The 3288-nt window shown below is 38.8% G+C and overlaps 1 pseudogene; it reads right to left on the bottom strand.

Annotated features, from left to right (window-relative positions):
* Window positions 1-796: 796 nt before the first annotated feature.
* Window positions 797-2143, bottom strand: LOC148696386 (uncharacterized; annotated as a pseudogene).
* Window positions 2144-3288: the final 1145 nt, after the last annotated feature.

Below are 3288 nucleotides of genomic sequence, written 5' to 3'. Positions count from 1 at the left end.
GGGGAAACGTTAGGGACTATTGGGCAGCTAAGCAGATACATAAGAGTCTGAAATGGTGTTTGAAACTCAAGGGTACGAAAAGGAAGTGGATTAATAAGGTAGGTAGCCGATGTAAGGGCCTTACCCTAATAATACAAAGGAAGACGTGCCTCAATAAGAGAAACACGAACCATTTATAACAAGTGTCGATTCTTTCGTTCAGCCACCCTATTCTGCTAAGGAGTATATGGACATGTGATCTGATGAACAATACCGTACATATCGAAGAAAAAGCAAAGTTCAGTATTAACATACTCGCCTCTATTATCACTTTGAACCACTTGAATTTTCATATTGTATTGTACCAAAACCATTTTGTGAAATTTTATAAAGGTCATACTCACATCAGTTTTCGATTTTAGCAAAGTAACCCAAGTCATTCTCGTACAATCATCAATAAATGTAACAAACCAATGATCAAGCTCGACCAAGAGAGGCAATTTTGGAAGGGCCCCAAACATCCAAGTGCACAATCATAAAAGGAATGAAACTCTTATTTAAACTTGGAGGAAAAGAAGTTCGATGGCTCTTAGCCATTTCACACACATCACACTTAAACTGAGAAACATCATTTTTCACAAACAAACTAGGAAATAACTTATGCAAATAACCAAACGAAGCATGGCCAAGATGACGGTGCCACATCCACACATCAGACCCTTTATTATTCTCGGCTGGAGTCCTATTCACTGACAACATTTGAGTAAGCAAGCCTGAGCTACTGGAATTCAACTCGAGGTAGTACAACTTCCCTCGTCTAATACCATAACCAATTGTCTTCGCATCTGGATGTCCTTAAATACACAAAAGTAAGGCCAAAACACCACCAAAAATGTAAGGCAAGGGTTATTTGGGCAACCGATAATAAATTATAATTCAAGGAGGGAACAATAAGAACAGTATCAAGTTTCATGGTATCAAAAAGGGAAATCGTGCCTTCCCCAAGGATTGGGGCAACATCACCAGTAGCCATATTAACCTCGGTGTGGGTAGAGTTTTTTAGTGAGGGAAATTGTCTAGAATCACAAGTCATATGTTCAGTAGCTCTAAAATCAATTATCCATGTATTATTCATAACAGAATTGGAAACATTAAGTGTTTTACCATCAGTACCTGCCGCAACAATCAGAGCTGATACTTTACTTGCTACATCCGCTGAATCATCATTGGTTTCTACAACAGAAGCTCGAGGTTTATTGAAGCGAGGGTCACATGTCTTATCCCAATTCGGGATACCCAATCAGCTTAATGCACCAAATTTTGAAATGTTCCGTCATATCACAATGGGGACACTTACCCTAAGGACGATCACGACCAGTTTGGCCAGTTCTTGGCTGCCCCGTTTTGTTCTCAGACCCACCTAGGTTGGTGCGGTTGGAGGGGCCGCGGGCCTTGGTTGCCATCGTAGCCGGTTCTGAGCTTTAGCCCTCCATCTTCATAGCTTCCTTGCGATCTGCTTCACGACGAACATACACATAAGCAGCCTGAAGTCCAAGTGGTGGGTCTTTGCACAATATTTCTCCACGAACTTGATCAAACCCATCATCAAGCCCACCAAGAAACAAATACAACCTTTGTTGCTCAGTTGTCTTCTGGAAAATCAGAACATCTGCTTCACATGCCATGGCCATTTTATTAAAGTGGTCTAATTCCTAAGAAATCTCTATCAATTCTCCAAAGTAGCTAGCCAAAGGCCGCCCATCCTGCCTGAGACATGAAGCTTTCTGATTTAATGAATAAATTTTAGCCTCATCGTCTTCATCAAAATAAGTAGTCTTAAGAGCATCCCAGATCTCTTTAGAAGTTGACAATCGAATATAACGTTTCATGATCTCCAGCTTCATTACCAAGACAAGAGCCAACTCTTAATTCTCTGATCTTCAGAGAACCAATCATCATATTTGGGATCATCCTCTGTAGGGGCCTTAATAGACCCACGAAGATATCTCATCTTCTTCCTTCCAACAATATGAATTTGAATAAGAAGAGCCCATAAATCATAGTTCTTCTCATCCAAAACCATCCCAATGTTGAAGCTTGAATTATTCGGCTGAATCATGACCGAAGCGGTAGCAAAAATGATTTGGTTGTTCTCGGCAGACATCTTTCACGAAGAGGAAATATGTGCAACGGCAAAGGTACTTAGGGCAGCAACAACACACGTTGCTCACCGCAATTCGGGACAGAAGATTGAGACACGGCAACAACTTCACATTGCTCGCTGTTCGTCGGTGGCACCACGGTGGTGCTAGGCATGGCACAGTAACAAACCCTGTTAGGGTTCGAAACTTTCTTTCCTTTTTTTACGACCTGGCTCTGGTGCCAAGAAGAGAATGTTTTGAATGTGATAATTGTATTCTTCTCATTATGAGGAATATATAATCATGTACAATCCTACTACAATAAGGAAAGAATAATTACAATCAATCTACAATCTAAACTAGGAAACACAATATTATAGGAATCCCAGAATTAACAGGAAATATTATACAAATCAACAGGATGCACTAGTCTAAAGAAATTGATCTTTTGGTTAAAAAAAAACACCAATATTTTACATGGCTGAGACCATTGAGATTTCACTTCATGGCATAACCAGAGCCTGCCAAAAGTATAGCTGCACACTGTGACATTTTGCGTTCTATCTATTCTAATGGCAAGCATTACGTACCAACAGTGTGGTTTATCCCTCTTCTGTTCGATTTACACTGCATGAGAGTAGTATCAATCCAGCTGCATGTCACACATTCACATGTGTCGCAGGCAAACAAACAACGGCCGAACAGAAAAAAGAAATTGCAGCATGAATAGACGTTGAACATGCAAAAATAATCATTAAATCTTAAGAAAACTGTATATATGAAAGATCAAACGTTGCTTTCATTAATCATATATATTTTTTTATTTAGAATAAAATAGCTTTCGTCCTCTTGATTAATTAGAAACTAATCTCATAGGTCAACCCTCACTATAATGTTGGAAATTCTTAAAGTCAACTAATAATTTCTAATTAACCTAGTCATCAGCCAAGTGCTACTGTTGTCATCGTAGAAAATAGAACATATATATATATATATATATATATATATATATATATATATATATATTAGTACGTAGCCAAGTTAAACCAACCCTAGAATTTACGTACCCACTTTTTTTTTTTTCTGATCCAAAAATATTTACGGACCCACTTATTCGTCTGCATTATTGGCTGCTATGGTGCCCCAAGGTATCGTTTCATATGCAGAC

This window comes from Pyrus communis, chromosome 6 (assembly GCF_041283825.1).
Source record: "Pyrus communis isolate YQ-2024b chromosome 6, ASM4128382v1, whole genome shotgun sequence".
Lineage (NCBI taxonomy): Eukaryota > Viridiplantae > Streptophyta > Magnoliopsida > Rosales > Rosaceae > Pyrus > Pyrus communis.
This window is presented reverse-complemented; position numbering and strand designations above follow the sequence as displayed.